Here is a 14,715-nt window from a genome sequence, read left to right as displayed (position 1 = left end):
ATGGTTTTTTGCCTGCGTAGTGATCTGCTTTTCACTAATTTCGACGCCTGCCATGTGGGTTTGAGGTATTGCTTCTCCACTGCTCCCTTTTTTACCTCATTTGTTACCTCTTCCTTGTATTGCACCTCCTAGCTCTGCATATAAGGTCCCTACTTTTTGACTCCTGTGGTGTGGCTTACTTCCCTGCGTTACTCCTAGTGTGCCCCTCTGTTGGCACAATGTCTCTGGATGTGGGCCACGCGAAACCTTCCGTCACTGGTACCAAACCAAAACGCCTCAAGAATGACCCTCCATCTCCAATTCGTTCCTCCTCGAATCCTGTGTTGGACTCCATCCTGGAAGAGGTTCGTGGTCTACAACCATTTATGTCTGAAACCAATGAGAAGCTCAAGCAGATAGAAGATAGATGGGTTGTCATGGAGGGCATTGTTTTGGGCCTAGAGCAACGAGTCAGCGACATCCAGGATTTGTCTACCAAAATTCCCCTTCTTGAAAAGGAAATTCAGCAGTTGAAGCTACACACAGAGGACCTTGAAAATCGCAACAGGAGGAACAACCTACGTATTTATGGTATTCCGGAGTCCCTTGAGGGGGCTGACATGGTGTCCTTCATTCACAAATTCCTGTATGATCTTTTGGAACTCCAACCAGACTTCAATCCTTTAAACATCCAACGTGCTCACCGTTTGGGTCGTCTCACCTCCAACCCGACCAAACCTAGGGGCATTATCCTGCTATTTCTTGAGTTCACTGAATTGATGATTGTTCTTAAAGCTGCAAGACTAAAACGTCGCCTCACTTGGTCGGGTCATAACATCTTTATTGCCCAAGACTTGTCAAACGCTACGAATGCACGTCGTAAGGAGTTCCTGAATCTTCGCCCTCATATGAGGGACTTGAACATTCAATATGGAATTCTGCACCCATGTCTCTGCAAAATAACTCACAATGGTCGTTCCCGTACATTTGATGATCCTCTGAAACTTCGAGCATATCTTCAAAGCGTCTCTGCTTCTTCTATGGACACCAATGACTGAAATTGATTTTTCTTTACTTCCTGCATTTACTTAACTTATGTCTTGACGACTGTTGTGGCCTTGTCCTGGTCTCTCTTTGTAATTCTTTCCTAAGTTTTTCTTTTTTCTCCTATTTCTGCTTTTCCCGCGTTTCCCTCGCTCTGTGGGGTTGACGCCCTTGCCGGCGTTTCCATACTCCTAATGTCTTGGTATTCTCTTTTCTCTCAGATCTGGCTTCTTTGCCCTGATCTGTTCGTTTCTTCTCTTTTTCTCTATCTTTCTTTTCTTGTCCTTCATTTCACAGGCCATGCGTGTTCTTCCCATATTCCTCTGTTTTTCCTTTTCTTTCTTGTTTGCCCCTCATCTTTGCTTATTGTTGCTCATCGTCTTTTTCCTTGCTCCTCTTTTCTTCTCTTTATGCTCGGTATGTTCACCTGTTCACTGTTGCTCTCTGTTTACCTGATTTTCCTTGCTTTTGTTTGTATATTGTACTCGGTTTTCATTTGTAATTTATTTGTTTGCATTGTCTTTCCTCGTAGTTGTTTCCCTGCAGTGTGTTGGACCCAGATGTTACCCCCTCCTCCTGCCCTTCGTCATGTGTAATTTTGTAACCTGGAATGTTCGTGGTCTCGGCAACCCTGTTAAACGTCAAAAGGTACTGTCCCATTTATCCAAGTTGAACTCTCAGATTGTTTTTCTTCAAGAAACTCATTGTACAGACGTTGAATCGTTGAAACTTAAGAGGGCCTGGGTGGGTCAAGTTGTGTTTTCTCCTGCTGTTGATAAAAAGGGTGGTGTTGCTATATTGTTTCGTAAAGGTTTGAATGTTCAAATTCTTTCTTCTCAAGCTGATGATGTTGGTCGCTGGGTTATGTCTAAGGTTATCATACAAAACAAAACTGTGGTGCTCCTGAATATATTTATTTATTTATTTATTTGCATGTTTATATAGCGCTATGAATAAACTCCCGTAGGAGTATCTCCGCGCTGCAGACAACCGGTACAGAAACTGATAAAAGAAGCAATAAAGTTTAAAAAGTGCTGTGAAGCTCCTATAAGCCTACAGAGGTGCTAGTTAAAATAAACTAAACAGAAAAGTTTTCAAGTATTTTCTGAATTGAAGGTGGTTATGGCATTGCCTCAATGAAAGCGGGAGTGAGTTCCAGAGGTTGGGACCTACTACAGACAGGGCCCTGCCACCTAGCCTAGATTTAGTTATCTTAGGGACACTCAATAACAACTGGTTGCTGGATCTAAGGGCACGAGTGGGGACATAAGGAACAAATTTGTTCGCCAAATACTCTGGTCCTAATTGATTGAGGCCTTTATGAATAATGCAGCAGGTCTTAAACTTCACTCGTTGGCGTATTGGTAACCAGTGAAGTTTATGAAGTAGCGGTTTGGAGGAGGATCTGGGGGGTGCATTTAGCACCAACCTAGCTGCTGTATTTTGCACCACCTGTAGACGATACAAAACCTCCTCACTTGCACCTGCCAGAAGACCATTACAATAATCAAGCCGGCTGATAACCAGAGCCTGAACTAAGGTTTTCCTATGGGAGTCAGGGAGGAAGGGAAAGATTCTACGGAGGAGACCAATCACATGGAAGCAGATCCCACAGTAGTATTGACATTTTGCTTCATGGTCAGCTCCGGCTCCAATCTAACTCCCAAGTTCTTGATTATTGTTTTAGGCTCAGGAACTGGGCCCAAATCAAGAGGCCACCAATCGGGGGACCATTGGACCCTGGCTTCCCCGAAGAGCATCACCTCTGTCTTTCCAACATTACATTGAAGAAAGTTGGAAGACATCCACCTTGCAACTGCCTTCATCCCATCGGAAAAAGATTATATAATTTCCGGGGTAAGTTGTTTAAAAGGGAAGAGCAGCTGCGTATCATCAGCGTAGGACACTGGGCAGAATCCAAAAGCTCTAGTAACATCTGCCAAGGGAGCCACATAGGTATTAAATAAGGTCGGGCTCAGACAGGAACCCTGCGGGACCCCCTTGGTAATGTTAACTTCCTCCGACTTGAACTCCCCCATGGTGACAGATTGGGTGCGGTTGGAGAGAAAGCTTTTGATCCAGTCCAGTGCCCTACCGCCGATTCCACTCACAGACAGTCGTTCGATCAAGATGGTGTGGGAAATCGTATCGAACGCTGCCGATAAGTCTAGCAGCACCAGGACAACAGAGTAACCCCTGTCCTGGTACAGCCGTAGGTCGTCTGTTATCGACAGCAAGGCCGTTTCAGTGCTGAATTTAGGCCTAAAACCTGACTGCGAGGGATCGAGACTACCAGATTGTTCTAGGTAGGTGGATAGGTGCTTGTTGGTGTGTTTTTCAATGATTTTCCCTAGAAATGGCAAAAGGGAAATGGGCCTCAGGTTAGACATGTTGGTCCAAGGAATAGATGTATTCTTCCTAATGGGTCTAACTAGGGCTTTTTTCCAGCACAGTGGAACAACTCCAGATGTAAGTGATAAGTTCACCAGTCTCTGAACATCAGGACCTAGTGTGCTCCCTAGCGGACCCATAAGTCTGGCTGGGAGCAGGTCTTCCGGGCTTTCACTTTTGATATCAGAGAACAGTTTCTGAACCTCTATCAACGATATTTCGGGAAAATCATTAAAAGAGTAGATATTGATGGGTGCTGTCTGTATCAAAGTGTGGTTATCTTGGCTAATTATATGAGGGCTAAGTGCCTCTATTTTGTTATAGATGGCATCAATTTTTTCTGAAAAGAAACAGGAAATGCTATCACAGAGATGTTGTGACGCCATGTCAGCACTTTCACAAGCTGTTGGTTTCAGAAATGTGTTGACAATCTGATATAAAACTTTTTAATCATTGCCAGCTGCTTCTAACTGAGCAGTAACATGATTTTTCCGTGCTGATCGTATGGCTTTATGATAGATGTTGAGATTATTTCTGTAATAGATTTTATCTTCCTCCCTGGAGGATTTTCTCCATGTCTTTTCAGACTTTCTAGCCAGGCGTTTGAGACTGCGTAGTTCCTCTGAATACCAGACCTCTTGTTTCCTGGCAAGGCTAGTTTTAAAAGTCTTTATTGGGGCAATGTGTTGTACTGCAGCATCAACTGCAAGATCCCAATTTGAAAGAGCAATGTTAATATCATCTGTACAAACAATTGGAGGAGGGAGGTATTTTTGTACAAAATTAACATTGGTTATTTTGTGCCACTGCCTACGTTTGGGTGGGATTTGAATGTGAGAAATAGGTCGGAGATCATTCATCGGCATGGAGAACTCAAGCACAAAATGGTCAGTCCAAGGATATTGTTTAGGTGTACAGCATTTGATACCAGGGAAGTTAGATATTATCATATCCAAGGTATGTCCTGCTTGGTGTGTTGATCCGCTATTACATTGATTTAGTCCTAAAAGGGATATATCAGTTAGGAAGGACTGTGTCTCACTATTAGTCTTCTCCTCACTATGAATATTAAAGTCACCAAGTAGCAGGAATTCTTTATCTTGGCACACATGGGGAGCTAGTGCTTCCACTAACTGTTTGGACATGTTTTTTAAGGGGCCTGGCGGACGATAGACCAAAGCTCCTTTCCTACTATATTTAGTGGATGAGCCAATCCTGAAAATCAACATTTCAAAGGTCGAATTACAACATTGATCAATGACCGAAATGGAGATCTCCTTTTTAAATACAATTGCTATACCCCCACCAATTTTTTTAGGTCGATCTAATCTGACAATTTTGTAACCCTCCGGTATTCCAAGGGTAATAGCGGGGGTGGAGTGGGGTTTAAGCCAGGTCTCTGTCAAAAAACAAAGATCTGCTTTATGTGTGGAAATAAGATCCCAAACCTCAAAAGAGTGTTTGACTAGAGATCTAACATTGCACAGTAGAATCTTTCCTCCCTGAATCGGAGCTATAGGAGTATTACTAGGGCGCTGCTGAAGGGAAAGTTTTTCTGTCAGAAATTGTGTTTGGCAGGATCTGCATGAGAATGGCCCTTCTGGGAGACAATAGAGTGGTAACTTGCAGTCAGATGTTAACAAATTAGAGCGTAGACGCAGTAGAGACTGCGGGGAGTAAGACCGTCTAAATACCTATACCTTCGTAACCATTGATGGTGCTTCCATTGCCCCTAGCCCCGTCCTGTCGCGGACGGGCGCAGACGGGCTTCTCTCTGGCGCGTCTCAAGCGCTTCGCTGCGCGCAACCGCTGCGCGCCTGCTGTGACGAGGGGGCTAAATACCCCTCAAAGGTGCAGCAACTAGAGCGCTGACCGCTCTGTGAATGCGGAAGTAACCTGGCTCTGCCTGACCCGCCCTCCGCTCAACGGCACTGGTTGCCGAGTCGGACCGGGGCGGGCAGGACGGAAGATCGAGCCCAGGTCAGATGAGTGTTACTTTTAGGCTTGTAGCGTGTAGCGCTTTTAGCTTTTAGCAAGGACTAATGTAGCGTTTAAAATACGGCGCGATTTAAAAATCAAACATCAATTCAATTTTACTGTAGTAATCACAGTTTTTAAAACATATGCAACACTAGTCAATTGCTGGATACCTGGGCGTCAGCGGGTCGGGGAGACACTCTCACCGTCCTCCCTACCGCGATTCACCGCCTGCTCCTCGCTGCCTAAATACCCCTCAAAGGTGCAGCAACTAGAGCGCTGACCGCTCTGTGAATGCGGAAGTAACCTGGCTCTGCCTGACCCGCCCTCCGCTCAACGGCACTGGTTGCCGAGTCGGACCGGGGCGGGCAGGACGGAAGATCGAGCCCAGGTCAGATGAGTGTTAATATATGGTATATATATAATATATAGTATATGGCCCTGTTCGTCCTGACCCCAAATTTTGGTCTGCCATCAAAGTCCTCATCTCTTCCATTGACTGCCCCAACATTGTAGTAGCTGGTGACCTCAACCAATGTTTAGATCCCTTTTCAGACAGGTTATCATCCAGCAAATTCCAACCTGATAAGACGCACAAATCCTTTCAGTCAGCCATTGCCTCCCGTCCCCTTTTCGATGTTTGGAAAACATGCAATCCGGATTCCCTGGAGTATACCTTCTACTCGAATGTTCACCACACCCGGTCCAGAATCGACTATATTCTAGTCAGCAAGTCCCTTCTTCCTGCGATTCAGAAGTCCGAAATTGGTTCTATTTTTCTTTCGGATCATGCCCCTGTCTATGCCACTTTTGACCTTGCCCAAACTTCCTCATGTTTTAGCCGATGGAAATTTAACACTTTCCTCCTCTCAGACTCTGCTTTTATGTCTGAAGTTAAGGATTTTATCTCTGAATACTTCTCCCTTAACTTACCTCATGATACATCGATTTCGAACAATTGGGACACCTTTAAAGCTGCCCTACGCGGCTTCACAATTTCCTATGTATCTAAAAAGAAGAAACTCAATCGTTCTAAATACACTACCCAACTCGCCAATATCAAGACACTGGAACACTCTTACTTTTCTTCCAAAAATCCTGACGCTCTCCTCCAACTTATCAAAGCCAAATCTGAACTCAATCAACTTGCCACAGTTGAAGCCTGTAATACCTTGTTGAAGATTAAATCCAAATTTCATGGGGGTCAGAATAAAGGTGGCAAAATGTTGGCAAATTACCTCAAAATTAAGTCTGAACGAAAATCAATTGGACCCATTCTCAATGACGAATCCAACACACTTGTTACTTCAGATGAGGATATTGCAGAAGTCTTTCATAACTACTACAAACTCCTCTATACTGATGACACTCATCCTGATGACGACGACCTCTCCCATTTTTTCAAGGATCACCCCCCTCCCCCATCTCTCCCTACTGAGTTCCACCAATTAGAAACCGATATTACGCCTCAGGAAATCCTCAAGGCAATTACTTCTCTAAAAAAATCGAAAGCCCCTGGCCCAGATGGTCTCCCTATTGAATTTTACTCCGCCTTGCACTCTATTTTTGTCCCCCACCTTTTGCAACTTTTCAACTCCTTTATTGTGAACGCTAAGGCTTCTGGCTCCTTTTTGGACGCCCTGATAATCATAATCCCCAAGCCTGACAAAGATCATTCTCTATGTAAAAACTTTCGCCCCATTTCCCTGATTAATTACGATTGTAAGATCTTTGCCAAAATTCTAGCTGCCCGTCTCGATTCCCTTATCCCTCTTTTAATCAGCACGGATCAAGTCAGTTTTGTGAAGGGTAGACTTGCTGCTGATAATGCCTGTGTTTTTGCCAACGTTATTGCACACAGTAAACACTTTAAGGCTCCCCTAGCCGCTCTCTCCTTGGATGCTGAGAAGGCTTTCGATCGCATTAATTGGAATTTTATGTTTAAATCATTACATTGGTTTGGTTTTGGCCCCTCTTTTATCTCTTTAGTTAAACTCCTGTACTCAGCTCCACGTGCCAGCGTTTTTGTCAATAATCAATTTTCTAAATTTTCCCCTTATCTAGAGGAACGAGACAAGGATGCCCTCTTTCCCCTTTATTATTTATTCTCTGCCTTGAACCCTTCCTGATTAGAATCCGCTCAAACCCCCTAATTAATGGGTTTCAATTGTCGTTGATTGAGACGAAAATTTCGGCCTACGCTGATGACATCCTGGTTTACATGGCCAATCCTGTCTCTTCCCTCCCTCCCTTTTTGGAAGAAGTCCGCTTGTACTCCTCTGTCTCTGGCTATAAGCTTAATCTCTCCAAAACGGAGGTTCTACCCTTAAATTCAACTTGTTATCAATATATGTTTGCTTCAACTGATTTTGCCTGGTGTCCTTCCAAGATCAAATACTTGGGTATTTGGTTTTCCTCATCGTTGGGTGAAACCCTTAAACTGACCTTTGCCTACCTTACTCAAAAAATTCAATCCCTCCTTCAATCCTGGTCCCCCCTTTTCCTCTCCTGGTGGGGTCGATTGGATACCATTACAATCATGATTTCCCCTCATATTTTGTACACTGTTTCAATGCTCCCCCTGAAGATCCCCAATTTATATTTTAACCGGCTGAACTCCATTTGCTCCAAATTTTTGTGGAATAATAACAGACCCCGTATTGCTTTACATAAGCTTATACGCCCTAAATCTGAAGGTGGAGTTCGCTTTCCTGATTTTAAATCATACCACTCTGCCTTTCTAATAAAGCAATCTTTTTCTTTGGCTTTTAATTTCAATGATACCCCTCTGCCCAAATGGATCGCCATTGAACGGTCCTTGTTAAAAGATTTTACTTTTCAACAATCTCTTTTTATGTCAAATTGTTCATTTCTGACTAACCACCCTGTACTGAAATATTCACATACTCTGCTGCATACTGTTTTCTCGAAAGACTTATCCCCCTTGCAATGTTTTCTCCTATCAAGTGTGTGGTACAACAAATATCTTAAGTATAAGGGTAAATCTTTTTATTTCAAGTATTGGAAAGAAAAGGGCATTGTATTTGTATATCAATTTTTTTCTGATTCTTCCATTATTTCCTTTCCTGAAATGCAAACCATGTTTGACCTACCTGTTCATTTTAGCAAAGAATATGACATTATCACTTCCGCTATTATATCTCATTTGTCTACCCTTCCTACTTTTGATTCCCTTCCTTCCCTTACTCCTTCCACTCCTTTATACCCTTTGTTTTCCCTGCAAATCCCCAAAGCTGCTCTAGTTTATAAGCTTTTGTTAGCTAATATTGCGCTTAGACCTAAAACTGTTACTGAAACTGCCTGGGAAACTGATCTTTCTATCTCACTTTCCGTTGATGTTTGGGATCACTTATGGTGCAAATTGTTTAAGACAGCGATTTCAGCTCGCATTACTCAGTCACTTTTTTTTATATACCATAGAGCTCTTATTACTCCTGTTAGCATAACAAAATTTTCCCCCTTGTCCTCCCCCCTATGTTGGTCCTGCTCCTCTCACCCCGGCACGCTCAAACACCTACTGTTTGATTGCTCCTATGTTCTTGCTTTTTGGAACTCAGTTTGGGATTTTTGCATGCGTATTTTTAATTTCTCTGTCCCATTCTCATTGCTACATGTTTTTTTAGGCTCCCAATCTGATATTTTAGACTTACATTCATATAATGCTCATCTATTTGATCTTTTCATTGCAACTGCTTTTAAAGTAATTTTGTCTTGTTGGAAGGATAATACTAAATTGTCTGTTCATACATGGTGGAATTTCATATGTGATGAGCATAGAATTGCAATTGCTTCTTCTTCCTCTGTCTCCTTAAAAATTAAATCCGATCTTATCTGGCTTCCTTTCTCTAACTTCTTATCTTCCCCCTCCCCTTCCTAACCTTTCCTTCTTTTCTTTTTCTCTCTTTCTTTTTCTTTTCTTTTCTCTTCCTACTTTCTTCTTCCTCTCTCTTCCTTTTCTCACGTTATCCGAACCAACTCTCCTTTTCATCTCCTTCTCCTTGTCTTTTTACATTGGTTCTGATTTGTTGTATACTGTTATATTATGCTGTACTCTTTCTTAAACAAAATAAAAACTTTCTTAAACTTAAAAAATGGTAACAGGCAGGAAGTAGAAATATAAAAAAGTGCCTGTGAAGAAATGTAAGTAAATTCATAATTATAGCAGAGAAGCCTAAGTCAATCCATAAATATAACAGAGGAGCCTATCTCTATCTATAACTATAGCAGAGGGACAGTAAATAACTATCAGAAAACGTTTTTAAAAAATAACTTGAAGTGCCCCTTACAAATTATCAACTTACTTTACAGAGAGGTGAAGAAGACAAGATGTACCTCAGGTAGTTGTAGTCAAAATGGCTGTGTTTCCCTCTCATTTTTCATTTATATTCATGTACATAACCAATCAAATGTCAGGGGAAAAAAATAGAAAATGAAAGTAACATTTTAATTGGTTGTCAATTCTAACACTTCAGATGTGTTTTTGTGAAGTAATTTATCTCAGGGTATTTAGAGAGGTCTACAGGCTAAATGGCTCAATGGAATTCCATCGAATTTGGGAAAATGGTAGGGATTGGTATGTAGTATGAGCTATTCTATATTTGGTGAAAGTGTCTCCAGTGGTTTTTATGTAAATTAACTTTTAACATTTTTTTAGAGCGCTTCCCGGTGTGCGCCCCGGTACGCGTACCGGCAGCGCTACGGCAGTCCTCCATTTTGTGTTTCGGTAGATTTAAGACAGAAAATGGAGGACAAACAACGTTGGGAATGGTTATAAGGGGGCATCGTAGGCACTCCTTGACCCTCTAGGTTTTCTGAGGGGGTCTTAGGAGGCCCAAATAGGCAAACACATTTTTTTTTAAATTTTTTTTTTTTCGCGGGGGGAGCGCCCGGTACGCGCACCGGGAAGCGTACCGGGGAGCGTACTATGGTGAAAAATAGTGAAAAAAGTTAGAAAAAGATAATTATTTGGAGTGATCAGAGATAGGGTAGCCCTGAAAAGGGCTTTTGGGTTCTGTGGCTGATTTAGGTACCTACAAGTAAGTACCAATGCACAGTCTTAAATTCAGGAGGAATATTCTATTCCACTCATCTGAAAAGTGCACACCATCTTCCCTGTAGATATCTTGCATGTTGTAACGCAAGTTATTATTGTATATTGAACCCATTCCATAGTCTCTCATGTAAGCAGAAACAGATTTATTCACATGTTTCCGTGCTTTCTCAAATTGTGGACAAAATTGATTGGACCACTTCCATTTCTGCCTTTGGCATATATTGGAATATACCAAGGCAGTTTGAGGAAAAAGTGCCATCAATTGATCAAAGGTGTCCTTTATAAGCATTTCCAGACCTACTACCTCTCTCTCTACCTCTCTCTCTCTACCTCTCTCTCTCTACCTCTCTCTCTCTCTACCTCTCTCTCTCCACCTCTCACTCCACCTCTCACTCAACCTCTCTCTCTCTACCTCTCTCTCCACCTCTCTCTCTACCTCTCTACCACTACCTCTCTACCGCCACCTCTCTCTACCTCTCTCTCTCTACCTCTCTCTCTCTACCTCTCTCTCTCTACCTCTCTCTCTACCTCTCTCTCTACCTCTCTACCACTACCTCTCTACCTCTACCTCTCTCCCCACCTCTCTCTCTCTACCTCTCTCTCTCTACCTCTCTCTCTCTACCTCTCTCTCTACCTCTCTCTCTACCTCTCTCTCTACTTCCCTCTACCTCTCTCTCTACCTCTCTCTCTACCTCTCTCTCTACCTCTCTCTCTACCTCTCTCTCTACCTCTCTCTCTACCTTTCTCTCTACCTCTCTCTCTACCTCTCTCTCTACCTCTACCACTACCTCTACCTCTCTACCTCTACCTCTCTCTCTACCTCTCTACCTCTACCTCTCTCTCTACCTCTCTACCTCTACCTCTCTCTCTACCTCTCTCTCTATCCACCTCTCTCTCTAACTCTCTACCACTACCTCTCTACCTCTACCTCTCTCTACCTCTCTCTCTACCTCTCTCTCTCCCTCTCTACCTCTCCCTCTACCACTCTCTCTCTACCTCTACCTCTACCTCTCACCCTCTCTCCCTCTACCTCTCTCTCTCCCTACCTTTACCTCTACCTCTCTCTACCTCTCTCTCTACCTCTATTACTCTACCTCTCTCTCTCGTTCTACCTGTACGTTTCTCTACTGCTCTCTCTCTCTCTCTCTACCTCTCTCTCTACCTCTCTCTCTCTCTACCCCTCTTTCTCTCTCTACCTCTACCTCTCTACCTTTCTCCCTACCTCTACCTCTCGCTCTACCTCGCTCTCTACCTCGCTCTCTACCTCTCTCTACCTCTCACTCTACCCCTCTCCTACCCATCTCTACCTCTCTCTCTACCTCTCTCTCTCTACCTCTCTCTCTACCTCTCTCTCTACCTCTTTACCTCTCTCACCCTCTCTACCTCTCCCACTCTCTCTACCTCTACCTCTACCTCTCTACCTCTACCTCTCTCTCTACCTCTCTCTCTACCTGTCTACCTCTCTCTCTCTCTCTTTCTCTCTCTCTCTCTCCACCTCTTCCTCTATCTCTATACCTCTCTCTCTACCTTTACACCTCTACCTCTCTCTCTACCTCTCTCTCTCTCCGTACCTCTACCTCTTTCTACCTCTTTCTACCTCTCTACCTCTCTCTCTACTTCTCTCTACCTCTGTCTCTCTACCTCTCTACACCTCTCTCTCTCTACCTCTCTACACCTCTCTACACCTGTCTACCTCTCAACCAGTTGAATTCCGGGAAGCCCAAACCATCAGTACTTCAAATCTGCGCATGAAACGTGGATAGGATGAGCCATGCAGTTCAGAAAGGGATGTTCTTTTTACATCATTTGTATTTAATAGAATTAGGAAGCAGGAGAGCAGTCTCACAGTTGAGATAGGGATTCACATACACTGGTAACAGCTTTTGAATTGGCTTTAAAACCATTCAAAGATGGCTGCAGCATCTACGTGGGATGTGGTGGACTAAGTGGCAGCCGGAGCCATATAGCACTGCTTGTCATTTTAAAAAAAAAACAGCATTGGCATAGCCAATAGGTCTCCCCTTTGGGATCTTATAAGTGTTTAGTTGTCTAGTACAATATCCGGATGTATGGCTTTACAACGCGTGCATTTACACCCCGTGCCGTTACAACGTGGTTTTTTCAACGCAAGTCGTTACCATGACTTGCGTTGGAGGGGGTGCGGACTTTGGATTTTTTTAATTTACTATTCTAACACCAGCCTGCGTACAGTAGGGAAGGTGTTGGATAGTAAATTAAAAAATTCCTTGTCCTGCAGCGCCCTCCAGCGCAAGTCGTGGTAACGACTTGCGTTGGAAAAACCGCGTTGTAATGGCACGGCGGTGTAACAGCCGCGTCGTAAAGGCTGTTCCCCACAATATCCTTGGTGCAACAACTTCAAGTGTTGCGTGGCTAAACACTTAGAAGGTCCCAAAGGCGAGACCTATTGGCTATGCCAATGCTTGTTTGTTTTTTCCTCGGTTTCATTGTGGTTGCCAGGTAATCTGCTGTGAAGCCTCACATGATTTTTCTCCCACCCCATGGGTTTCTTTGTTTATTTAAGCTCTTTGTCTTATTAGATTTTTTTATTTGTTTATTTAATACGTATGCTCAATCATGTCGGAGGATGGTGATGAAGTAAAAATGTTGCCCCCCCTGGAAAAATTTCTGCGGACGCCCATGCCTCTACCTCTCTCTCTACCTCTCTCTCTCTACCTCTCTCTCTCTACCTCTCTCTCTCTCTACCTCTCTCCACCTCTCACTCCACCTCTCACTCAACCTCTCTCTCTCTACCTCTCTCTCCACCTCTCTCTCTACCTCTCTACCACTACCTCTCTCTCTACCTCTCTCTCTCTACCTCTCTCTCTCTACCTCTCTCTCTACCTCTCTCTCTACCTCTCTCTCTACCTCTCTACCACTACCTATCTACCTCTACCTCTCTCCCCACCTCTCTCTCTCTACCTCTCTCTCTCTACCTCTCTCTCTCTACCTCTCTCTCTACCTCTCTCTCTACCTCTCTCTCTACTTCTCTCTACCTCTCTCTCTACCTCTCTCTCTACCTCTCTCTCTACCTCTCTCTCTACCTCTCTCTCTACCTTTCTCTCTACCTCTCTCTCTACCTCTCTCTCTACCTCTCTATCTACCTCTCTCTACCTCTCTCTCTCTACCTCTACCACTACCTCTACCTCTCTACCTCTACCTCTCTCTCTACCTCTCTACCTCTACCTCTCTCTCTACCTCTCTACCTCTACCTCTCTCTCTACCTCTCTCTCTATCCACCTCTCTCTCTAACTCTCTACCACTACCTCTCTACCTCTACCTCTCTCTACCTCTCTCTCTACCTCTCTCTCTCCCTCTCTACCTCTCCCTCTACCACTCTCTCTCTACCTCTACCTCTACCTCTCACCCTCTCTCCCTCTACCTCTCTCTCTCTCTCCCTACCTTTACCTCTACCTCTCTCTACCTCTCTCTCTACCTCTATTACTCTACCTCTCTCTCTCTCTCTCTCTCTCTACCACTCTCTCTCTCTCGTTCTACCTGTACGTCTCTCTACTGATCTCTCTCTCTCTACCTTTCTCTCTACCTCTCTCTCTCTCTACCCCTCTTTCTCTCTCTACCTCTACCTCTCTACCTTTCTCCCTACCTCTACCTCTCGCTCTACCTTGCTCTCTACCTCGCTCTCTACCTCTCTCTACCTCTCACTCTACCCCTCTCCTACCCATCTCTACCTCTCTCTCTACCTCTCTCTCTCTACCTCTCTCTCTACCTCTCTCTCTACCTCTTTACCTCTCTCACCCTCTCTACCTCTCCCACTCTCTCTACCTCTACCTCTACCTCTCTACCTCTACCTCTCTCTCTACCTCTCTCTCTACCTGTCTACCTCTCTCTCTCTCTCTCTCTCTCTCTCTCCACCTCTTCCTCTATCTCTATACCTCTCTCTCTACCTTTACACCTCTACCTCTCTCTCTACCTCTCTCTCTCTCCGTACCTCTACCTCTTTCTACCTCTTTCTACCTCTCTACCTCTCTCTCTACTTCTCTCTACCTCTGTCTCTCTACCTCTCTACACCTCTCTCTCTCTACCTCTCTACACCTCTCTACACCTGTCTACCTCTCAACCAGTTGAATTCCGGGAAGCCCAAACCATCAGTACTTCAAATCTGCGCATGAAACGTGGATAGGATGAGCCGTGCAGTTCAGAAAGGGATGTTCTTTTTACATCATTTGTATTTAATAGAATTAGGAAGCAGGAGAGCAGTCTCACAGTTGAGA

Source organism: Lissotriton helveticus, chromosome 3_1 (assembly GCF_964261635.1).
Source record: "Lissotriton helveticus chromosome 3_1, aLisHel1.1, whole genome shotgun sequence".
In the NCBI taxonomy this organism is placed as follows: domain Eukaryota; kingdom Metazoa; phylum Chordata; class Amphibia; order Caudata; family Salamandridae; genus Lissotriton; species Lissotriton helveticus.
The sequence above is the reverse complement of the archived record's forward strand: the minus strand, read 5'-3'. Positions refer to the sequence as shown.